The sequence below is a fragment of the Callithrix jacchus genome, chromosome 7, assembly GCF_049354715.1.
Source record: "Callithrix jacchus isolate 240 chromosome 7, calJac240_pri, whole genome shotgun sequence".
Lineage (NCBI taxonomy): Eukaryota > Metazoa > Chordata > Mammalia > Primates > Cebidae > Callithrix > Callithrix jacchus.
In genome coordinates this window covers 22546006-22571843 of record NC_133508.1, presented here as the reverse complement: position 1 = coordinate 22571843, position 25838 = coordinate 22546006, and the positions used below count along the sequence as shown (strand labels likewise).

At 38.6% G+C, this 25838-nt stretch overlaps 1 long non-coding RNA gene across 1 annotated transcript; it reads right to left on the bottom strand.

Moving 5' to 3' along the window:
• Positions 1-18458: 18458 nt before the first annotated feature.
• LOC118143196 (uncharacterized) lies at positions 18459-25328 on the bottom strand. The gene is made up of 3 exons (XR_004727432.3): positions 25213-25328; positions 20854-20959; positions 18459-18807 (listed from the first exon to the last, which is right to left on the bottom strand). It is a non-coding gene; the product is annotated as an uncharacterized LOC118143196 (long non-coding RNA).
• Positions 25329-25838: the final 510 nt, after the last annotated feature.

The window sequence follows — 25838 nt, the reverse complement described above, 5'->3', positions numbered from 1 at the left end:
GAATGTCTCTTAACCTCCATGTTCTTTTCTATAAAATCTGGATAATAATGCTTACCTCATGATATAGTTGGGAAATTAAATATATTTGTCTAAAGTGGGACATCCTTCTTAATAGTCAATATTTCATTAGTTACTTTTCTACCTGGTGGTTAAATTGTAGAGCATTGTGAATCCTAGAATTAAAAAAACTAAATATATATGTTTAAAGTGTTTTTGATAATTGAATTTGAACAGTGATAATGTTTAGCTAGTTGCCACCAATTCTACAACTTTACTTTCAGTGCTGTCTCTTTCTTTTACAAATTATTATTCTAGTGTTTATTTTTCTGTTTTTAGAGCTTTAAAAAAAGAATACATAGAGAACACCATTTAGTGTCTAAATATAAGATTACACTGGCAACCCATTTTAAAACTGAGTTTGGAGTTGTATTTATTTTCACATTTTCCAAAAATACTCTTCTATTGTGATGTGAAACAAACTAACAAAAAAATTCAGTCCCAAATTATCTCTTCCTGTAATCAGGTAAATAAAATAGTCTTCTGAGTGATATATAAAAACATACTAAAATATTAATAGGACTATTTTCCAGATTTGGTTCTTCAAAAGCAAACTAAGGTCAGTTTCCGTGGGAAACAGACTGAAATGGAGATTTATATACAGTCATTTGTTGAGGAGGGCCCTGGGCCCCAACACCTGTGGAAAAAGTGAAGGAAATAGGACTGGGCAGTGGGAGAAGCAGAGATGTGGTACAACTCCATAGGCAGCTCTGAAGCTGGGAGGGGCCTCTGGAGTTCTCCTTAGTCGAGTTCATCAGTAAGGTTCCGCCTTGTCCAGTCCTCCTCTATAAGATGTTCTGGGAAGGAAGGTAGAGGGCTCAGCTGAGGGCAGTTCCCAGAGGACACCACAGAGAGCTGGGTAGTGGTAGGCTTGGTGGGGGTGCCTGAGGATTGACCACGACATCCACTGCATGTTTAAAATATATTCAGACTTTCTAAACTCATAGTTTAGGTGTGTATTGCAAACTAATGTCTACTGAAGAGTTAACAGCAACAACCAAATTCAAGGCAGAGTATTTGTTTTAATCATCCAGAAGAAAATGAAAAAGGAATAAAATACTTGTTCATTGAAATGGGAACAGCCTTTCAGAGCAGCATAATTGTTTACCATGCCAATTATTTATAAAACAAGACTATTTCAAATGTACATAGCCCTCTTACTAACGTGCTAGTTTTATTAGTGTATGTCTTAAATATTTAACATTAGGATTATATAACTTACCACCTGCTAATGCCCCGGAAGAGAAGCATAGATTTGATACATGTAGCTTCATGTCAGAGGACTATTCATGCAGAATCTCTGACAGTCAAAAGACATGAGCCTTTCAGTGACTGGTAAGCTATTCCATGTCCCAAGAGAGATAAACTTGGGCTAAATCCTGTTGAGGGAATTTATCTCTTTCTTAAATTCATACTTAAGAAAAGTAAGGAGCCAAAGCAAGGAGTGAGGGAAGCAGGAATGAAAAGGAAAGCTCTTTTCAATGGAATGTCAACTAATAAATGCAAAAGCGATCACAGAGTTAGAAAACCTACCGTTTTGCAACCACATAGTAATAATTTAGTGAAAAAAATCCATCAATGGATGCTAAAACTATTGGTTGGTAGTTTAAGGGGAGCAAGATATTTACACAGTTTCCAAGTATATCCTCAGAGATTATTAACTACAAAGAGGAACACAGAACCACAGGGAAGAAATCTGGTGGTCTCCACCTTAACTGAATTTGATTCAACTTTAAACATCACCAATAATGGGAACCAGATTTAGTTTTGATGCACCAAAAGATTACATCAGCATTAATGTAAAATTCCTATCAAAATTCATAATCTTCCACTTAAACGTGAGAAAACAATCAGGCAGACCCAAATGTAAAAACAAGGTACAAAGTCATTGGCTTTCCTTCTTCAAAAATGCCAGTGACATGAAAACAAACGTTCAGGAATTGTTTCAGATTAAAGGATATCAAAGTACATGATTACTAAATACAATGCATAATCCTGATATGGCTCCTGGATTAGGAAAAAAAATTGCTATGAAGGATATTGTTAAGACATTTTGAAAATTTTAAACATGGAGTTTACCATAATGAAAGTATTATGTCAGCTAGGTATGGTGGCTCACACCTGTAATCCAGCACCTTGGGAGGCTGAGGTGGGCAGATCACAAGATCCAGGCGTTCGAGACCAGTCTGGCCAACATAGTGAAACCCCTTCTCTACTAAAAATACAAAAAAATTAGCCAGGTGTGGTGGTATTTGCCTGTAATCCCAGCTACTTGAGAGGCTAAGGCAGGAGAATTGTGTGAACATAGCAGGCAAAGATTGCAGTGAGCTGAGATCATGCCATTGCACTCCAACCCTGGGCAACAGTGTGAGATTCCATCAAGAAATAAGAAAGTGGGGGGGGGGGGGGGAAGAGAGAGAGAAAGGAAGAAAGAAAGAAAGGGAAAGGAAGAAAGAATGAAAAGAAAGAAGGAAAGAGAAAGGAGGGAGGGAGGGAAAGAGAAAGGAAAGAAAGAAGGAAAGAAAGAAAAAGAAAAAGAAGGAAAGACAAAGGGAGGGAGGGAAAGAAAGAGAAAAAGAGGGAAGGAAGGAAGAAAGGAAGGAAAGGAGAAGAGAAGAGAAAAGAAAGGAAGAAAGTCAATGTCAAATTGCCTGGATTTTATTATATTCTACTAAAAAAAAGTTCTTATTCTTAAGAAGTATGTACTGATATATTTAGGGATTAATGTTTTTGGCCTTTGCAACTTAATATCTCATTAAGTTCAGCTTAATATTGATACTATTAATATTAATAAATATATATACACATAAAATAAGAGATAAAACAAATGTGGTCAGATGTTAACAATTGGTTAATTTAGAAAAAAGGTATATAAGACTCATTGTATAAGTCTTGAACTTTATTCAAATATGATTTTTTTCCAAAAAAAAGTTACAAATAGGTGAAGATATAGATATATTCCAGCTTTGTCCACTGAAATGGCCTGGGAATAATCTAACACCTCAATACAAACTGGACCTGTTCCTCTAGGGTCTGGAATTTGGTCCTTAATACCATTTTACATAAACAAACCCAGGATCCTTAGAAAAAAATGACTGATTCTGTATCTGATGCATGGAAGGTATAATATAAGTCTGGGATACCTTATCAGGTCAGAAAGAAAGAAAATTTTCATGTTATGAAGCTGAGTCCAAAGGACCCAATAAACAACTAAAAGAATTAGACATTGGCCAGGATAAAACAATTAGAACATGAAAGAAAATAAAGATTATGTATGTACACGTTTTATAGAAAAATTCATGAATTCATAATAGTATTCAAAAAAGAATATTTAGCACTAAGTTTTAAAAAAGAAAGTAATTACTATAGAACACACGACTGTTGAAACTTATTGCTTGACTTACCCTGTTAATACATGGGTATTATTGACTCATTTATTGAATCAGGAAAGAAAGATCTGGGTTGATAGTTTTCTTTTTTCTTTCAGTGCTTTAGCGATGTCACTTTACTGTCAGTTGTTTTGCATAGTTTCTGAGTAGAAGTCTGCTCTAATATTTACATTTGTTCTGTACATACTGTGTATTATTTTTGCTCCAGCTGTCTTCAAAATTTTCTCTTTATTGTTGGTTTCTGGCAGTTGAATATTATGCTTATGTATCTGTGATTCCTGTTTCATTTTGTTTTCTTATAAATACTTATTGATGTTCATTGAGATTCCTAGAGTGTTGATTTGGTATCTCACTGATTTTGGAAAATTATCAGCCATCATTTCTTCATATACTTATTCTGCCCCGTTCACTCACTCTTATTCTGGGATACCAAATAGATGTATGCTTGATTTTTCCCCACAATGCTTACATGCTCTGCATTTTCTTTTTTGCTCCCCTCTTTGTATTATATTTTGGAAAATTTTTATTAACTAATCTTCACATTTAGTGATTATTTAACTGAGTCTGCTGATAAACCTCTAAAAGGTATTCTTCATCTCTGTTAACATGCTACCAATCATTTCCATTTCATTTGTTCTTGTAATGTTTATCTCTCTGCTGAAATGAGTATCTCATCATATACATTGTTCATCTTTTCCACTAGAACTCTTATATTAATCATCGGGTTTTTTTTGTTGTTGTTGTTTTTCTGAGATAGAGTCTCACTCTTTTGCCAGGCTGGAGTACAGTGGCACAATCTTAGCTCACTGCAACCTCCAACTCCCTGGTTCAAGTAACTCTCCTGCCTCAGCCTCCTGAGCAGCTGGGAATACAGGCACGTGCCACCACACCCAGCTAATTTTTGTATTTTAGTAGACCATCCATGTTGGCCAGGATGGTCTTGATTTAATGATCTCATGGTCTACCAGCCTTGGCCTCCCAAAGTGCTGGGTGAGCCACCAAACTCAGCCATTATCTTTTTTTTGTGTGTGTGTGACAGGATCATATTCTGTCATTGAGGCTGAAGTGGTGTGGTGCAATCATAGCTCATTGCAGCCTCAAACTCTTGGGTTCCATCAATCCTCCCACTTCAGCCTCCCAGGTAGCTATGACAATAGGCACATACCACCATGCCTGGTCTACCATTCTATCCAGCTGCTTCAGGATGATAGGGAACACCTGGCTAATTTTTAATTTTCTTTTTTTTTGTAGAGACATGATCTTGCAATATTGACTAGGCTTGCTTCAAACTTCTGGCCTCAAGTGATCCTCCCACATTAGCCTTCCAAAGTGCTGGGATTACAGGTATGAGCCATCATGCAAGGTCAATAATCACTGTCTTTAATTCTCTGACTGATAATTCCAATATCTGTGACATATCTGAGCCTGGTTTTGTTTACTGTTATGTCTCTTCACAGGGTAGTGTTTCTTATTCTTCTATTGCAAAAGACATCATGTGCAGGACAGCATAGACTAAGGTAAACACTATTTATGCCTATAAATAGGCATACCTCATCTTTACTAGGCAATGAGTGTGGGGAGCTCAGTCAATCTAGTCATGAGATAGCCTAAGTTGGGTTTTGTCATTACTATAATTATTTTCAATGTGCCACTATCAATTCCAAATCCCTCTGGAATTAACTTGGGTTTAGGGTGGGGGCTTGGGGGCTGCTTTACCAGAGAGCTTTTTGTTTGTTTGTTTTTTTGTAATGACAGCTGTAGCCTCAGCTTCAGAATTTCTCTTTGTGCCTGTACATCAGAGAAAATCTCTTTTCATTCTCATGAGCTTCCCTCAGAAGTTGACTGTTGGTCAGCACATGCTAGCCTTGTAGTGAGGGACATTTTCCTTTTTTTTTAAATTGCATTTTAGGTTTTCAGGTACATGTGAAGAACATGCAAGATAGTTGCATAGATACACATGTGGCAGTGTGATTTGCTGCCTTCCTCCCCTTCACCTATATCTGGCATTTCTCTCCATGCTATCTCTCCCCAACTCCCCACCCCCTGCTGTACCTCCCCTATTCCCTGCAACAGACCCCAGTGTGTAGTGCTCCCCTCCCTGTGTCCATGTGTTCTAATTGTTCAACACCCACCTATGAGTGAGAATATGCAGTATTTCATTTTCTGTTCTTGTGTCAGTTTGCTGAGAATGATGGTCTCCAGGTTCATCCCTGTCCCTACAAAGGATACGAACTCATCATTTTTTATGGCTGCATAATATTCCATGGTGTGTATGTGCCACATTTTCTATTGTTCTAGTTCAACTGTAGTCTTAGGCAGGACCTGTAAACCTAGGTTTCTACATGAGTCCTCCTATCCCTCTTGCATCTAGAAGAAACTTCTAATGGGCCAAGCCCAAGATCTATTTCTGTCCCTACCCCCAAATTAAAGTTGTTTGGGTTTTTTTCTGTTCCACTCCACCAACTGTAATAGATCTTCACCTACCATAGTCAGACAGGGCAGGCTTTTTTTCTCACTTTCTATCAGTACAAGACTTCCTTGACTAGGTAATTTGTAATAACTGGTCCTATTATATGTTAATAGATAATAAATGCATTTGAAAGTCCCTGAACTCTTTCTTTAAAAATCCTGGCACTCAAATCTCTCTTTCCCTCTGTCTGTCTGTCTCCCTCTTTCAATTCAAACATGAAGTCATCCTTAGGACATAAAGCTGGGCGATGCTCTATTTGTTCTCTACCTGTGGTTCTTTCCCTGAGGTGATTAGGCTTATGGCTCAAACTTGGAGATGGATGGAATGTCATTAAGAGAGACTTGATATTTTAAAGTGGTTTCTTTATAATAATTATATAGAAAAGTAAAAAACTTTAAAAAAAGAAAAACAAGCAAGGAAATGAAACAAATGTTGGATCCACAAAATGAACAATTAAACTCTTGGCAAATCAGAAAAGCAAAACAAGAGTAATGAGTTACTGAACACATTTCTGCACAATACAGAGCTTGTGGGTAGCCAGAGTATTCTTAGAGCAGCTGTCAATTCAAAGCAATAGACCTTTAAGACTTCCAGGAATACGGGATAAAGGACAAAATGACCATAAAAGCAGAGAAACATGAGGAAGAGTAACACCATGGCTGTGAAATGCCCTTTGGCATGGGACAGGGTGGCTAAGAACAGACTGAAATTTACACAAGGTTTAACTGAAATGAATACAGAGCTGGCCACGTAATCAGCAAAGCCCAATCCAGAGTGAAAATGCAGGGCTCATTCAAGAAGCAAGAGGGAAAGGTGCCATGCAAGATGGTAAAATACTATAAAGTTTTCCTGTCTTCTGCAGTCTCACTCTCTCAGCAGGCCATGGTGCTTTTTATTTTGTCACTTTAAGTAAAGAAAATATCACTTTAGGTAAAGGAAAATTAAAATTATAAATTATTAGCATGGATTTACCATTCATCTTTATGTTGTGCATAGCCAGTTTAAGTGTAGTAAATATAAGAGCATTTAATTTGTATGCATAATTGCTGAATTTACACAATTTGTATTTTGTGGTTCTCACATGCCTATGTATTTTGTTCTTAGCAGAGCAACACCATACAAAATTAACTCAATTGCTTTTATTTCACTTCTTAATACCTGCATGTTCTACCAACACTTTTGACTTTTGACTTGCTGATATTAAGAACTTAAAGGAAAAGGAACTATCTTTCCTTCCTTGTACATCACCGTTTTTAGCACAAGTAGTTGGCTCACATGGAGAAGTAACACAGGATATCACAGAGTTAGTTGGTTATTTGTGTTGCTTGGAACACTACATTCTTCTTTCGAGGTTCAAAGTGAGGCAAGGTTTGAACACAAAGCTTGGCTTCCCAGGGCTGCCAGTGCCCAGCTCACGCAGTCAAGACATATAAAACACTTACTTATATGTGCTTTGAGTCTCACAATTCCCATCCATTGAAGGTCCACTGGTATTCTGTGTTCATGGGTATCTTAACTTTATATACAAACAGGCCAGCCAGTGATGGCATGTGTATTACATATGTATAGGCTCCGCTCAGGTGCATACTGCATTTTCCCTTTGGACTTCACTTACAAAATACAGATTCAAAGATAACATCATTAAGAATTGCAAGATGGAGACAGGAGAACATTGACCCAGTGTGGGGCCCTGTGTGACTACATGGGTAACAGGCCCCTGAAGCTAACCCGGAATGGCTATTTCAGACGATATCAGGTACCAAGCTATGCAAACCAAGGAGGATAATTTCAAATATTCAGAAAACACTTCCATTCTTTTGGAATGTAAATCTGAAGAATATGAATTATCAATTGAATTAATGAACTCAATTCAACAAAAAGCCAGTTTCCTAGCATCTTACTATAGCAAAGGAATACTGACTGCCCAGGCAGTTTCTCCAAAATTTGGGCCAAGAATCAGGACTTAGTGAGGGCCTCCTAGGTTTACCTACATTTTTTTGAAATGAGGAGAAGAAAAAATATAGATAACTACAACAAAGACTAACCCCCTCCCAATGTGTGTTTGCTCCTTCTTCCTTACAGAAATAGAGCTACTGATTCTTAGCTGGACATAAGGCTATTAAGAAGAAAGACTACAGCCTCCAGAGGAGACTTAAGTTTTGTTTTTTTTGTAGAGACAGAGTCTACCCATGTTGCTCAGGCTGGTCTTGAACTCCTGGGCTCAAGCAATCCTCCCTCTTTGGCCTCCCAAACTGCTAGGATTACAGCTGTGAGCTACTACACCTGGCCTTAATAAAATTTTACAATGAGAAGTGAGTGGAAATGTTTTGTACAATTTACAGAATGTGTCCTTAAATAGAGTCTGTGTGTGACTTTCCTACTTCTTCCTCCTCCCTGCTACTAGGAATATATATATATTCCTATATCATAGAGAGCCATCATGGATCATTCAGAAAAGGACAATGCACTTTAGAAATCATAGCAACAAATTAGAAGAAGCCTTGTTACCTAGACAAATCTCCTGAGTAAAAGATCCCTGAGGCCTCCCTAGAAGCAGAAGCCACCATGCTTTCTGTACAGCCTGCTGAACTGTGAGTGTATTAGCCCATTTTCACACTAATAAAGACATCCCTGAGACTGGCTAATTTATACAGTTAAAAGGTTTAATGGACTCACAGTTCCACATGGCTGGGGAGGCCTCACAATCATGGCAGAAGGCAAGGAGGAGCAAGTCATGTCTTACATGGATGGTAGCAGGCAAAGAGAGAGAGCTTGTACAGAAGAGCTCCCCTTTATAAAACCATCAGATCTTGTGAGATTTATTCATATCATGTAAACAGCATGAGAAAGACTTGCCCCCGTGATTCAATTACCTCCCACTGGGTTACTCCCACAACAGAACATGAGTTATCAATTCATTTTGAGTCTCACAATTCAAGATGAGATTTGTGTGGGGACACAGCCATACCATATCAGTGAGCCAATCAAACCTCTTTTCTTTATAAATTACCCAGTCTCAGGGTTTCTTTGTTGTTGTTCTTGGTTTGTTTTGTTTTTAGACAGAATCTTGCTTTGTTGCCCAGGCTGGGGGGCAGTGGCACAATCTTGGCTCACTGCAACCTCCGCCTCCTGGGTTCAAGCAATTCTCCAGTCTCAGCCCAGCTAAATTTTTTTTTGTATTTTTAGTAGAGACAGGGTTTCACCATATTGGTCAGGCTGGTCTCGAACACCTGACCTCAAATGATCCACCCCCTTTGGCTTCCCAAAGTACTGGGATTACAGGCATGAGCCACCATACCCAGCCATCAGGTAGTTTTTTTACAGCAATGCAGAAATAGACTAATATGGAAAATTGGTACCAAAGAATGGGGCATTGCTATAAAGATATCTGAAAATGCAGTAGTGACTTTGGAACTGGGTAACAAGCAGACGTTGGAATCTAAATCTCCTTTGTCCAGACTCTTGAGGAATAAATAAGTAAATACATTTTTCTCTTTCTAAGCTACTGTTTTTTATATATACCAAAACATATAATCTAATAAATATAAGAATAATACTCAAGAAGCTCTCATATTTGAGAAATTTTAGAGCAGCAAAAAATCACTTATTAATTCACTTGAATTTGAAACGTGTCAGGCAGTTTTAATTTAATTTAATTTTTTTTTTGAGATGGAGTCTCACTCTGTCATCCAGACTGGAGTGCAGTGGCTTGATCTTGGCTCACTGCAACTTCCGCCTCCTGGGTTTAAGCAGTTCTCTGCCTCAGCTTCCCAAGTAGCTGGGATTAAAGGCACGTGCCACCATGCCTGGCTAATTTTTGTATTGTTAGTAGAGATGGGGTTTCACCAACTTGTCCAGGCTGATCTTGAACTCCTGACCTTGTGATCCACCCATCTCAGCTTCCCAAAGGGCTGGGATTACAGGCTTGAGCCACCATGCCTGGGCCAGACACTGTTTTAGACATTGAGGATGCACCTGTAAACAAGATACATAAAGTCTGCTTTCATGATCTTACCTTCTAGAAGGGAGAGGCATCCAATTCACAAATAAATACAAAATATAGTGGGAGATGGTAACATGACCACCAAGTAGGATGAGATCATTAAGGAGAGTCAGGAAATGTTTTTCTAATATTATATTTGGGCAGCAACATGAAGGAAGTGCTAAAATTGTAACCACTTTGTTATCTGGGAAAAGAACATTCCAGAAAGATACACCAACAAATATTAAGTGGGAGAAAGATTGACAGGTTTGAAGGACAGCAAGGCCACTCTGTCTGGGGGTGAGGGAACAAGGGGAAAAGTGTAGGAGACCAGAGGGCTTAGATGGTAAGGAGCTGGGATTTTCGTCTACATGAATGATCAGAGGGTTTGGGGAAGAGGAATGAAGCAATATGAGTTATATTTTAGAAGCATTTCTACAGAGATTAGGTGAGAGAAGGCAAGAGTGGAACCAGAAAGATCAGGTGAGAGTTGATGGTTGCATGGATCAGGGTGATAGTTGCGGAGAAATGGTCAGATTCTGGGAAAATTTTGAGGTTAGAGAAGACATGATTTGCTGCTGAATTGAATGGGAGGGAAAAGAGAATAACAACTCAGGAATGACTCTAAGATTTGGCCTGATCTACTCTGTCTAGATAAATATTCCACTATGAATTCCAGGATGTGGATAGAGATTTGGGGAAAGGAAAGGCTTTGTACTTCTTATGACATTTACTATAAATTTAACTGCATTTGCTATGACCTTGTATGTGCTAAACATACATGTATTATTTCATTTAATTTTCACAGCATTCCTATTAGATAGCTGTTATCATCCTCACTTTTATAGATGAGGACTCTGAGGTTCAAACAGGTTGTGTAATTTGCCCAAGGTCATATATCTAGTGGGTGGAAGAGCCAGTATTCAAACTTACATCTGCCTAATACCAAGTCATAATTTCCAAACCACTCTTCTGTACAGTCTATGATGTTTTTACTGTCCATCAGTTTAGAGCAGGAGCTGACTGACTAAGCCCCAGAGGCCAAATCTGGCTTCATCCCTATTTCTATATAGCCCATAACTAAGAAAAAAATTTTGGAAAAAAAATCAAAACAAATTTTTTTAATGACAGTATAAAATGATATAAAACACAAACTTCAGTGTTCATAAATAAAGCTTTGCTGCAACACAGTCATACCTTTTCATTCACTTATCATCTATGGCTGTGTTTGTGCTACAATAGCAGAGTAGTATCAACAGAGAGAGACTACATGGTCCACAAAACCTAAAATAGTTGCTATCTAGCCCTTTACAGAAAACATTTGCCAACCCTGGTTTAGAGAATGAACTCTGTTCTAACATTCATGAGATACCATGTTTGCGAAACATTTCTACTGTAGCTAATAACTCTAAAGTCAGAGAAGGTAATGCTCTCTGAGAGAGAGTTTATTTAGCCAGTTAAGGATTAATTACTCTTGCAATTTTGTTCTACTGTGAAAGTGCAATACTCAGCGTCAGAGTAACAGCAAATAACTTTTGACCTCTGTCTCTCTCTCCCTCCCTCTCTCTCTCAAATAGAGACCATTCAAATAAGCTGTATATTTCAGAAAACTGTGAGTTCTTGATATTTTGAAATTATTAAAGGATTTGCCTTTAGGAACTCTTTGAAAATGTTCAGTTCTCAAATTTCTAGCTTTGAAACTAAATCGTGCACTGATCTATAGAAGCTAATTGCAATCAAGTTTACTTCTACTGAATGCTGATTGATGGTGAGTAACCACGATAACGCTGACAAAGGCAAAGTGTTCTGTAGTTGAATGAGTTACTCTATTTCTACCAGAAAATAATTACATAAGGTCTAGAAACCTGTCTCTCCTGGTAGAAATCTTTGTGATGATCTAGTGTGGAGGAAAGTAAAGTACAAAACAAGATAAGAGCCACATATGAGAGTGTTTAATCTCTGTGCCACATACAGAAAGAAATCTGCTCTGTGCTTTTTATCCATGAGTCTAAGAAGCAGCTGAGGCAGTGAAACCTCAGTGTATGTATAAATTGCTATCATTGCTGTTGGCTTTCTCTTCCAACAAAAGCCTTATCTGAATTAAGCTGAAACAGCATGTTTTTCATCCATCCCATTTGAGGCCAGTTCCAGAGAGAGTTCAGAAATCTCATCCTCAGAGTAGACTTGAAAAGAGACCCACCTGGATTGTATTTGTGTGTGCCTGGTAATGCCACCTAGACTCCTCTGAGTGCAGAAGCAGGTTCTCCCCTTCCTTTTGACCATGCCATGTGACCTCTTAGCACACTCAACTATGATAGCTCCTATCTAAACTTTTCTGTACTATATTATTCTACCTCTGCAACAGATAGTTTCTCTGGGACCAAACTTTTGCTTTAAAATGATAGGACTAGTCTCAGAGAGTCACCTATTGTATGGTTCTATTTCCATTGCATTCTTTTTTAAAAAACAGCTTTATCGGCCGGGTGCAGTGGCTCACACCTGTAATCCCAGCACTTTGGGAGGCCAAGGCGGGTGGATCACGAGGTCAAGAGATCAAGACCATCCTGGTCAACATGGTGAAATCCCGTCCCTACTAAAAATACAAAAAATTAGCTGGGCATGGTGGTGCGTGCCTGTAATCCCAGCTACTCAGAAGGCTGAGGCAAGAGAATTGCCTGATCCCAGGAGGCGGAGGTTGCAGTGAGCCGAGATTGCGCCATTGCACTCCAGCCTGGGTAACGAGCAAAACTCCCTCTCAAAAAAAAAAACAGCTTTATCGAGATATGGTACATGTGCCATGTAATTCACCCATTTAAAGTGTACAATTCAATGGCTTTTAGTATATTCACAGAGGTGCAACCAACATCACAATCAATCTTAGAACATTTTTATTAAGCCCTCCCTTCTATGTCACTTAGCCATCACCAACTGTTCCCCATCCCACCTAGCCTATGTCAATTACTAATCCACTGTCTGTCTCTAAAGATTTGTCTATTCTGGACATTTCAAAAAGAAATGGAATCATTGCTCTGTGATCCTTCATGCGTGGCTTCTTTCATGTGGCATATTTTCAAGGTTCATCCATGTTGTGGCATGTGTTGGTACTTTATTTCTTTTAACTGCCAAATGATATTTCATCAAACAAAATATTCCATGACACTCTTGAGATGACATTATAGACTTGGAGAACAGATGTTAGGGGTGATGGTGGGGGAGAGGTGATGTGACTGGCTATGTAAGAATAACATAAAAGATCTTTGTGATAGAAACATGATGTAACTTAACTGTGGTGAAAATCCCCACATGTGAAAAAATTGCACAAAACTAAACACATCTACTTATTCATACACGTACACACAAATGAATGTATGCAAATCTGGTAACATCTGAATAAAGTTAATGGATTGCAGCACTATATGTTTTCTGGTCAGCATATTAGACTCTAGTCATGGAAGCTGTTACCATGAAAGGAAACTGGGTAAAAGGTATATGAGATTTCTTTGTATTTTTTCCTACAACTGTAGGTCAGTTCATAATTTTCTCAGAATAAAAATTTTAAAAAATAACAATAGAAACTGGACAATGGTTCATGGATGGCAGAGTAAGAACTTCTGAAAATTTATTTCTCCATAAAACAATAAGAACACTGACAAAAAAAAACTGTCAAATTCAACTTTTCAGAATTCTGGAAATTAACCAAAGGCTTGCAACAGTTTGAGTGCTTATGCAAGAAAAATGGCAGAATCCTGGTAAGAACAGGGGGGCTTGATGGCATTTTAACCTACTCCGTCCTCATCCTCCTCTCCCTAGCTCTAGAGTAGCCTTGAAAACAAAGAGAACTGCAGTCATGGTGAAAGTCAACAACCTAGAAGCAGTGGAGGGAACAAAATGTTGAAGCTGCTCCAAAGCCCCATTGTAGATAATGGTCATTATGTGACCTGTCTGGCAGGTGCCTAGAAAATCTCTCTCATAAGATTTGTCTTTATTTGACCTGACTTAGAGCTCACTCACCATGAACAGCATTTTACCCAAAGATATTTGTCAAAAACAATCAGTGGCAATTATTTAACATCAAAGCTGCATGAGGCTGTCATGATAACAGCTGGGACAAACAACAAGCTGACCAAAAACTTAAAAGAAGATGCTAGGGAATGAGATATTAATAACAGGCTTTAAAAAGCTCTGACATGTTCCTGGGAAACTAGAAGGCTAATATGCACAGGGCTGTGTGTATGCCCAGGAAATAGCTGAGAAGACCCTAAACCTTCACCTTGGCTAACCATCAGCCTCTGTGCAAGCAGGAAGTGAAGTTTGAAGCAGAATTGTAAACTACATGTCTGAACATTGGAGGCATGTCCCAATACATATACAACACCCCTCAGCAGAGGCTGGCAGACTTATTGGTTCCAAGAGTTTAAGGAAATCTCTGTACAGTCTTGTATGTATTCAACTGCCCATGAATATAACCAAGAAGAGATGTCAATGTTCACACATGAAAAAAAAATTAGACTTCAGAGAATGAATTCAAGAAACTCACTAAAAAACAAATACTAACAACAACAAGCCCTGAGAATTGAAATCTGATTTCCAGATTTGTCACATTATATAATTTTAAACATCCCATTGGTAACCAAAAATTATGAGAAATGCAAAGAAATAAGAAAGTATGGACTGACAACACACAGGGAAAAAAGGAGGCAATAGAAATTGTCCCTGAGGAAGCTCAGATGCTGGAGTAACTAGGCAAAGACCTTAAATCAACTATTTTAAATATACTCAAAGAACTCAAGTAAACTGTCTTAAACTAAAAGAAAGTATGTGAATTTTCACCAAATGGAGAATATTAAAAAGAGGTAGAAATAATATTTTAAAAAATTTTTAAATTCTGAAGATGAAAAGTACAATAACTGAAATGAAAATTAGCCTCTGAGCTCAACAGAAAATTTTAGCTGGCAGAAGGATCTGTAAAACCGAAGACAGTTAATTTTGGATTATCTAGTCCAAGGAACAGGAAGAAAAAAAGAAAAATAAACAGAAACTCAAGGACCTATGAGACACTGTGAAGCCTACTAACATACACTAATGAGAATTCCCATCATAAAGAAAAAGAGGAAAAACAAATGTTGGAAAAAATAATGGCTGAACTTCTAAAATTCGATGTAAACCATTAATCTACACATCCCAGAAGCTCAACAAACCCCAAGAAGGATAAATTCAAAGAGATACACACCCAGACACTTTATAACAAAAGGGACTAAAGGCAAAGACAAAGATAATGTTGAAAGCAGCAAGAGAAAAGAGACATGTCAAGTAGAAGGAATCTTCAGTGAGATTGACAGCTGGTTATATATCAGAAATTGTGGAGGCTGGAAGGCAATGAAATGATATAGTCAAAGTACTGAAAGAAAACATTGTCAATCAGCTGGGCATGGTGGCTCACACCTGTAATCCCCATACTTTGGGAGGCCAAGGGAGGTGGATCACCTGCGATCAGAGTTTGAGACCAGCCTGACCAACATGGAGAAACCCCATCTCTACTAAAAAGGCAAAATTAGCCAAGTGTGGTGGCACATGCCTGTAATCCCAGCTACTCAGGAGGCTGAGGCAGAAGAATCACTTGAACCCAGGAGGTGGAGGTTGCAGTGAGCTGAGACCACACCCCTGCACTCCAGCCTGGGCAACAAGAGTGAAACTCTGTCAAAAAAAATAAAACACTTTCAAGAATTTTTTTTTTAATCCCAAAACACTATATTTCAAAAATGAAGGAGAAATTAAAACATCCTCAGAAAAATAAAAATTGAGAGAATGTTTATAGTAATATTGTTTATAATATTCCCCAAATAGGAATAACTCAAATGTCCATCTACTGATGAATGGATAAACAAAAGTAATGTATCTATACAATGGAACATTATTTGGCCTAAATGAAGTACTAATACATGCTACAACATGGTTGAACCTTGAAAGCATTGCACCGAGTGAAAGAGCCAGTCACCAAAGACCACAAATATGATTCCATTTACATGAAATTTCTAGAATATGCAGATCTATGGAGACTGAAAGTAGATTAGCAGTTGCCTCAGGCCGGGGAGTTGGGTTGAGAAAAATAAGACATAACTAAATGGTACAGGAGTTTTGTTTAGGAGGTGATGAAAATGTTCTAAAATTAACTGTGGTGATGATTACACAACTTCATGACTATACTAAATACTATTGGATTGTATACTTTAAATGGATGAATTGTATGGCATATGAATTATATCTCGATAAAGCTATTACCAAAAAGGGAGGAAAGGGCTAAAACATAAAACTCTTAGAAGGAAACATAGGCATAAGTCTTTATGACCTTGGATTAGGCTATGGTTTCCAGAAACACCTCAAGAAAAAAAAACATAAATTATACTTCATCGTAACTAAAATATTTTGTGCTTCATAGGGTAGCATCAAGAAAGTGAGAAAACAATCCACAGAATAAAGAAAATGTGTATGATAATATCTCGGATAAGGAAATTATGTTCAGAATATATAAAGAATTCTTATAACTCATTAAGAAAAAGACTTTTCAATTTACAATAAGCAAATCATTTTAGACATTTTTCTGAAGAAGATATGCAAATCTATAATAAGCATATGAAATGATGCTTAATGGCAGAGTCACTAGGAAAATGCAATTAAAAGCAAAATGAGAAACCACTTCACACCCACTAGGACAGCTATAATTTTAAAAGACAGAAAATAATAAGTGTTGGTGAGAATATAAAATGGGAACCCTCATATATTGCTGGTAGAGAGATGGAATGATACAATCACTTGGAAAACAGCTTGGCAATTCCTTATAAATTTAACAGAGTTATTAAATGACCCAGAAATTTCACTGATAGGTAGGTATGCATCTTGGTCCATTTGTGCTGCTATAACAGAATACCAAAGACTGGGTAATTAATAAAGAAAATAAGTCATTTTTTGACAGTTCTGGAGGCTGGGAAGACCAAGCTCAAGACACCAGCAGATTTGGTTAACTGGTGAGGGCTGCATCCTCTGGAGGGGAGGAACACTGTGTCCTTACGTCATGGAAGGCTGAAAGATAAGAGAGCCCAGTGCTGCGTGAAGCCTCTTGTATAAGAACTTTAATCCCACTCACTAGGGAGAGGTTCTCATGATTCATGGTCCAACCACCCCTTAAAGATCCCACATCTTAATACTATCACACTGGCAACAACTGGATTTTGGAGCAGACACATTCAAACCACAGCAGTTATGTTTTGGTTTTAAAATGTACCATGACTCACATTTTAACCACCAGATGTTAGGGGTATAAGAGAGTTATGAATGATATACCATGAGGTCCAGAGGTTACAACAGAAGAGCCTGGGAAGACAGAAAAGGGTGGGAAGACAGGTCAAATTAGTAGATGTATGATTAATTCAATAGTTATTCTTCCTACCATTTCAGAGGTTTCAGGGGGCAAAATTTAAATGTTCAGCCACTGATGTCAGGAAGATATATGAATCAACCAACGTTGATATGGTTGGGGGGCAAGGGTCTCCCTGAAGGTGGGAGCAGGTCTTCCTGAGAAGCAATGGATCCCTTTTCCTATGGAAACTGTACTCATAAGCATATTAGGAGAATTAAAAGTGAATATGTGTTAGAGGGAACCCTTCTATCTTCCTCTTCATATTTTCAAAGAAAGGAGAAAATGTTCACTCAGTAGGAAAAAGATATATGGGAGTAACCTTCAAGGTTTTCTCTGTCCCTTCACTCACTTCTCCTCATACCTGAGAAGTAATTTATTTTTGAAAGGACAGATCATGCGTGGTCCAGTCTTCTCTAGACTCTGTTGATGAAGGACACCTACTCCTTGCCCACCTTTCCTGAACCAGGATCAGCATAATCCTGTAGAGAAGGGGAACTTTTAGGGATACTGATAATGGCTATAGCTCAGATTATGATTTTCAATTATGTCTTATCAGTATTAAAGCTGGTATTTTTTGTCAGTTTGCTTGATTCCAGCATCTATTTCTTATTTGGTTTTGAGCTAAGAGGGAGAACAAAAGTTTATTACTTAACGGCCTGTAAAATTCCCCAAAACTCTTAACAATGGAAAGCCAGATCAATCAGAAGAGCAGGGAACACCTGAGTAATTATCTTCTGTCACTGCTAGAGGTAATGGGAGCTAAGAGGTGAGCAAAGGGCATAAATCAGGTGCTGTTCTCAGTGCTCTGATGGGCACCAGAAATACGTACAAGGCTCCAGGAAGTCTCTTTGTTCCTCCTGAGAGTCATATTTCCTGGGTCAGTAAGATAGAGACTGTCACTTCTTCCAGAAGAGTGATGGGGTTGTGGCATGTGACTGAAATATAAATACTAGATTCAGTTAACTTTCTTTCCATTTACTCAACACACATTTGTTGAGCGCTCATTGCATATACAAGGTGCTGGAGATGTCCATCTGCAATGGAAAGCTCTTTGCCTCCTGATAACAGCATTTTACTTCCAAAGTAAGACTGTTTTTAGCTTCAGATACCTGGGACCTGGAGGAGGAGAGAATCCTCTTTGCTCACCAAATGCTGTCTCCAGGCCTTCTGACTCCTACTGTTCTTCAAAATTCACGTCATCAAACTTTCCATCTGCTGCCCTTCTGTGGCTAGCATCTGTCTGTCTTGATCACTGTCTCTCAATAGCTGTTGACTTTCATACCGGGCCCACTCTCTTCCATGTCCACGCCTGTCTTCATTTTTTGATGACTCCAATGGCCTTGTGGATAATCCATCTGAGACAGGGTGCATCTCTAATTTCCTGAGTGTTTTCTGTGTATTTTTCTCTCTTTCTGCTCTCTCTAATACCCTGAAGGCAGTTTTCCTCTATCCCAGCACACAATGAAGAAGAAACCAAGACTCAGAAATGCCTCTGCTGCAAATATGAGACAAAAAGACTCTATCACAGGCTTATCTAGAAAGAGAGGGTAACAGAAATGGTTCACAAAGAAGAGGAAAGCCTAGAAAGAACAGAGTTCTTGAAATGGAAATGGGAGATGAGACAGACTCAAAGTTTCAAGGACCAGGAAGTGGAGTAGACAGGACTCAATGCTGAATGAGCGTCAAGTGGGAAGGAAGCTCCCACTCATTGGGGACATCCTGTTGTTTCTGGACATTTACTAATGTCCTTGTTCAGAAGGTGAAGAACTTGGTTATCTTGTGCAGGGATAGAGTCATGGAGCAAAAATCACATCTCTGGCCAAGGTAGGACTTGGAGGTAGGCCAAGGAAGATCAAATTAGAGTTTCCTAAGCCCTGTGATACAGTGACATAGGCCCACTACCACACATTTGTACCATGCCCTCCCAATCCTTTGACCTCTTGCCTCCAAATATATCTTCCTCAACCACTTCAGTACTCACTATTATGACAATGACCTTGTCATCAGCAAGGACCCAACCCTGTCTCCACCCTTATATGTCTCCTCTTACTACCTTTCACCAATGCACACTTTGCAAACCTCATTAACTTCCTCCTTGTCTCTCTTCTCTGCTGTACTTTGGCAAAGCCCCAACCTGGTTAAGACCAACCATCTGCCTGTACTGTGCCTGTCCCTGAGTAGCCGAGTGTTGCTGAAGAACACATGGCCCTGCTGAACAGTCTCACTGTAAATCTATAATGGCATATCTCAAATAGTACTCGGTACTTCCCAGGATCCTCTTACATCCCTGAAATATTTTCTTTTCCAACTCTGAGCTGGCTATGTAATACCTTCTTTCCCATCACATAACTTATGTAAACCCCCTCTTCCTTTACCTCATTTCATCAGACAAGACATTCTTCAACCCTCTTTCACTAAAGTCACTGTCTTACCTGCCCATACCCCACCTCACCCCTCTCTCTGCCATCTCCTCCCAGTGGTCTGGACCCTGTCCTGTTTCTTGTTCTCAAGACTGCATCTACAGTTCCTCTAGATTTTCCTGCCAGCATCCAAACATGCTGTAATCTGCCATAATAAAACAATAACAGGCCAGGCACAGTGACTCGCATCTGTAATCCCAGCACTTGGAGGGGCCCAGGCAGGCAGATCACTTGAGGTCAGGAGTTTGAAACCAGCCTGGGCAATTTGGTGAAACTCCATCTCTCCTTGAAAATACAAAAATTAGCAGGGTGGCAGGGGCCTGTAATCCCAGCTACTCTGAAGGCTGATAGGAGAATTGTTTTAAGCCAGTGAGGGGTGGAGGTTGCAGCGAGCTGAGATTATGCCACTGCACTCCAGCCTGGGCAACAGAGCAAGACTCAGTCTCAAAATAAACAAACAAACAACATCTCATTTGGCATCATGGCACCTTTCAAATTCCCCTCTCATTCCTGTGGTCCCTTTCAAAGCACAGCATTTTGAGGGCAGTGACTATAATTACTGTTTCCACTTCTTCCTGTCATACCCTGTCTTCAATCCACTCCATCCAGTTTCTATCCATATCACACCCAGGAGACTGCTCTTGTTGAGATCTCTGCTGTCCTTTGTGTTCCCAACCCTGGGATCTCATCTCTGCACTTACAATATTTTAATTTTTAATTTTTTAGAGACAGGGTCTCTGTTGCCCAGGCTGGAGTGCAATGGTGCAGTCATAGCTCACTGCAACCTCGAACTCCTGGGCTTCAGTGATCCTCCCACATCAGTCTCCCAAGCAGCTGGGACTACAAGCCTGTACCACAACACCTGGCTAATTTTTGTGATTTTTATAGAAATGAGGTTTTGCCTTACTGCTCAGGCTGGTCTCCAACACCTGGGCTCCAGCAATCCTCCAGCCTCAGCCTCCCAAAGTGCTGGGATTACAGGTCTGAGCCAGCACACCTGGCCTTGCATTAACTTACTCTCCTGCACACGCATTGTACACAGTGAACTTCTCTATCTCCCCTTCTTCATTTTGCGTCCAGGGCACACACTGTTCATTATTCTCAGACCTTGCTCCCTATACCTTGTCAGTCTTTGTTGGCCTCTTTGTTTTCCTTTCCTTTAAACAAATGGTCTCTCCAAAAGGGCACAGTCCAAGAAGAAAACATTAGAGCTTCTATTTTTTTTCTCTGAAAAAATAAGGAAGAAATTAAACGTTAGTAATATGTAATACACATTTTATACTGATGCCCTTTCTTGGTTGGGATTTCAGAGAATTATATATCACAAATGCTACACAGGGTATACTGAGGGAAGAGTGGATTTTCCAACAATCAGAGTGGTTACAATGGCCTGCTGTAGTTTCTGGGTACGCAGTTGTGTGGATTTGTGGATTATATATTTTTAAATTTTTTTATTAAGATAAACATGTGGAATGTATCATTTTAGGGATTTGTGAGTGTATACAGTTCAGTGACATCAAGTACATTCACATTGTTGTCTGACCGCACCACCATCCATCTCCAGAACTCTTTTACTTTATCCAACTGTACCAATTAAACACTGACTCCCCATTCTCCCTTCCCCCAACCCCCCTGGCAACCACCATTTTACATTCTGTGTCTATGAATCTGACTACTCTAGGTACTTGTATGGTGTACAAATCATACAGTATTTGTACTTTTGTGCTTGACTTATTTCACTTATCATAATGTCTTCAAGGTTCATCTATGTTGTAGTATGTGTCAGAATTTCATTTCTTTTTGAGGCTGAGTGATATTCCACCTTATGTATATGCCACATTTTGTTTATCCATTCATCCATCAACAGACATTTGGATTTCTTCCACTTCTTGGTTATAGTGAATAATGGTGCTACGTAAATGGGTATACAAATATCCGTTTGAGTCCTTGCTTTAAATTCTTCCGGATGTATACCCAGGAGTGAAATTGCTAGATCGTTTGTTAACTCTGTGTTGAATGGAGAACTGCCATACTGTTTTCCTACCGCAGTTGAGCCATTTTACATTCCCACTAGTCATGCACAAAGGTTCCAATGTCTCCATGTTCTCACAGCACTCCCATTTTCCATTTTGTTTTGTTTATAACAGGCATACCAATGGGTGCAAAGGGTTTCTCATTGAAGTTTTGATTTGCATTTCCTTCATGATAAGTGATGTTGGACATTTTTTCATGTGCTTGTGGCCATCTATATATCTTCTTTGAAGATACATTCATTCAAATCCTTAGCTCATTTTGGGGGTTGTTTTGGTTGTTGTTATAGCATTGCTCTTTATGTAATCTGGATATTAATCCCTTCTCAGGCATATGATTTGCCTTTTTACTCTGTTGATGGTAAGCTTCAATGCACAAAATGTTTTAATTTTGATAAATTTCAATATACCTATTTTTCTCCTTTGTTGCCTGTAATATTGGTATCATGTCCAAGAAATAATTGCCAAATACCCCTGTATTTTAAGAGCTGTCATTTTACCTATTATGCTTAGCTCTTTGATTCATTCCCACTCCATTTTGTGCCTCCCAGGTTCAAGTGATTCTCATGCCTCAGCCTCCTGAGTAGCTGAGATTACAGGCGCCTGTCCCCACGCCTGGATAAGTTTTGTATTTGTAGAAGAGATGGGGTTTCACCATGTTCACCAGGCTGGTCTCAACTCCTGACCTCAGGTGATCCATCTGCCTTGGCCTCCCAAAGTGCCGGGATTACATGTGTGAGCCACCCCACTGGCTGATTCATTTTAAGCTAATATTTTTATGTGATGTGAAGAAAGGGTTTAACTTTATTATTTTGCATCTAGATATTCAGTTTTCCCTGCACTATTTGTTGAAGACTGTTCTTTTCCCATTGAATGGTCTTAGCACCCTTGTGGAATATCATTTGACTACATGGTATATGAGAAGGGATATTTCTGGTACCATTTGACCATAGAGTATATGGGAGGGTTATTTCATATACCATAATATATATGATAAGGGTTATTTCTCTCTTTTATTTCATTGGTCTATATGTCTGTCTTTATGCCAGTACCACACTGCTTTCATTACTGTAGCTTTGTAGTAAATTTTGAAATCAGGAATTGTGAGTGAGTCCTCCATCTCTGTTCATTAAAGATTGTTTTGGCTATATGGAATCCTTTCAGATTCCACACGAATTTTACTATGGATTTTTCTCTTTTTGTAAAAACTATTGGTGAGATTTTGATAGGGATTGCAACTGACTCTGTAGATCACAGTGCATAGTATTGACATCTTCACAATATTGCCTTCCAATCCATGAACACAGGATGTCTTTCCATTTATTAGCGTTGTCTTTCTTTCTTTCTTTTTTTGAGATAGAGTTTCGCTGTTGTTGCCCAGGCTGCAGTGCAGTGGCATGATCTCGGCTCACCACAACCTCTGCCTCCCAGGTTCAAGAGATTCCCCTACCTCGGCCTCTGAAGTAGCTGGGATTACAGGCATGTGCCACCATGCCCAGCTAATTTTTTGTATATTTTAGTAGAGATGGGATTTCTCCATATTGGTCAGGCTGGTCACAAATTCTTGACCTCAGGTGATTCACCTGCCTCGGCCTCCCAAAGTACTGGGATTACAGGCATGAGCCACTGCACCTGGCCATCTTTCATTTGTTTCAGCAATGTTTTATAGGTTTTATAATTCTTTTCCCCCAGCTTGGTTAAGTTTATTCCTAAATTTTTTATTCTTTTTGATGCTATTGAAAATAGAATTGTTTTATAAATTTCCTTTTTAGGTTGTTTATTGTTAGATAGAAACATAACTGATTTTTGTGTGATTATTTTTGTATCCTGCAACTTTGCTGAATTTACTAGTTCTAATTGTGTGTGTGTGTGTGTGTGTGTGTGTGTGTGTAAATTTAGGCTTGCATTTACCTTTGATTTTTCCCTTTCTTTCTTCTCTCTTACCTGTATGTGCAAATAACCACCAGCTCATTTCGGTTTGTTTTGATTTTACAATGTTTCTGATCTTTGACTCTTTCTTTAGTCTCCTTAAAACCAGTGTGATCAAATAACATTTGTATACAGAATGTCTGGGGCAATATGTAAAGAATTCATTTTCTAAAATAGTCATTTTATCTTGCTTTCCCACTGAAAACTCTGGGAATTTCATGCAACAGTAGATGTCCCAGTCTACTCCCTCCTCATCTCAGAGGTACCACTAGTAGCTAAAAGCTTAGGCTCTGGGGTCAGGAGGACTTGGTGGAAGTGGAGACACTGCGTACTAGATGTGTAACCATAGTTATGTTACTCAGAACTGCTCATTCTCTTTTATCAGCTGGAAACTGGTGATCATAATAATAACTCCCTTGTAGGGTTACTGGGGGGCTTAAATGTTATAATGAATGTAAAGCATTTAGTGAAATGCTGTCTTTCTTGTCTTTTCTCCCTTTGAGACCTTCAGCGTGACTGTTTCTCCAAAGAGGCAGATGAAACTGATCTCCTGCCTCCTCTTATCTGTGTTATTCCTTTGGCACTTACCACCTACTTCCTTGTACTGTTTATTATCTTTGTGTGTATATCCATGTTATCTTTCCTACAAAATTGTAAATCCTCCAAGGGCTGAGAGCTTGTCTTTTTTTTCTTCTTCTTGTGTTTGTGGCATGTTGTAACACAATGCCTTACGACATGGTAAAAGCTAAGTCAGTATTTGCTGTTTAACTGTTTGACGTGATGAAATCCTTCATTGCCTGATTTTCAACATCTTGAGAATTAGTATTTCATTTATTTTATCTGTATTTTTTTTCAGTGTTTCAGACTTCTGATATTCTATCTTGGTCAGAAGTGTTAATCCCTACACTTTGATTTTTAAAAGCTGACAACATTTAAAGATCACTAACAAGAAAATAATAAAGACATCATTACTTTCTGGAAACCAACTGAGTGTATTTCAAACTATATTTTTATCAAAGGTGGGGGAAAAAAGATAGACCAGGGTGGCCAGATAACATACCCAGTTATATCTGAATGTTAGATAAACAATGAATGATTTTTTCATATATCTCATGCAATAGTTGCTTATCTGACATTCAAATTTAATTAGGTATCCTGTATTTTTATTTGCTAAATCTGACAACCCTACCATGAAGCCTTTAAGTTGCAGAGGTAAAGAAAAATGGGAATGAGCATTATTCTTTGTGGAAACAAGACTATTGCTCTGTATTTAAAACAAAGTGTTTCTGTGTCAGAATACAGCATGAGAGGTCATTGGTCTTTACCGTAACTATGGTGTTATGTAAGATATGTAATGATAAAGCTAATGAATGATGACATTAACTTAAATATTAACAAACATTGCTGTTGAATATAAATGAAAACGTTTCTGTGAAATGTAATTTTTACTAAATGAAAGAACTGATTGGGCTTAAAAATCTTTTCTAGTGAATATATTAAATTATCATAGCATTTGCATACCTCTGTCCCCCTGGAAATACTGCTGCTTAGTGTGTTGAAGGCATGACCTCAGACTTGCGGGCCAAATCTTGAGACATTATCTGTGACAAGTCCTACGGCAACTGAGAAGAACATAATATAAATCAGAACGTCTCAGCTATATTTACTCAAGATGGCAATGAGAATTTTTATGTGATTGAAGAACATTTGGACATATTATTCATTATGGCACCATATTAGTATCTAACTTGTTTTTAAAAGTCATGAATAGTTTAATACATACTAACTAAAAATGAGTAACTTTAAGCAGTGTTTCTGTGGAGTCAGAGTTACCTTGGACTTATTACCAATATAACCAATGCTTTGCATCAATAGCCGGTGAGTCAATTAATCACATCCTTTACCAAGTCCTTCACCCTGCCCTGGGTGGTGAAACATGGACGTCATCTTGGAAGTAGTAGCTTACTCTGAGCTGGATACTTTCCTATAGCTTGAACATGAACAATTCTCCAGTTTACTTGCTTGCTTTTTCGTAGGAATCTGATGTAATACAGTCATACATCTGGCAGGAATCTGACATAATACAGCTGATTATTACCCTCAGAGAGAGAAAGGAGTCTTCATTTTTAAATTCAGTACTATTTATT